Genomic DNA, 393 nt, shown 5'->3' with positions numbered 1-393 from the left:
GCGGCGCTTCCCCGCCTGCGCCGACATGAGGGGCCGGGCCGGTGCCGCCCTGAGGAGGCGGGACCGCCGCGACTCGGCAGCGGAAGGGGCTGCTCACCCGCTGCCCGGCCGGAGCCGCTTAAGCCATTGAGATCTTCGCCATTTTCTGCCAGGAAAGCACCAGACCGTGCTGTTAAGAATAATAAAATCAATAAATACTCCTTAGGTTCAAGCATGACCAGTTTAGGCGATGAAGGGCACTCCCGGGCCCTGCTCCTGCGTATCTGGCAGGGGAGCACCAGCAGATGTCACCGCGCAAACAGGCGGAACTTCATCGAAAGGGTCTAGGGAGCCAACTGCGAAATACGAGAAGGTAGCCAAGGCCGCAAAGAGTTACCAAAACCAAAGTACGGC

This window comes from Melozone crissalis, unplaced genomic scaffold (assembly GCF_028551555.1).
Source record: "Melozone crissalis strain CALT ecotype California unplaced genomic scaffold, PUWL_Pcris_2 ptg000006l_1, whole genome shotgun sequence".
Classification (NCBI taxonomy): domain Eukaryota; kingdom Metazoa; phylum Chordata; class Aves; order Passeriformes; family Passerellidae; genus Melozone; species Melozone crissalis.
The sequence above is the reverse complement of the archived record's forward strand: the minus strand, read 5'-3'. Positions refer to the sequence as shown.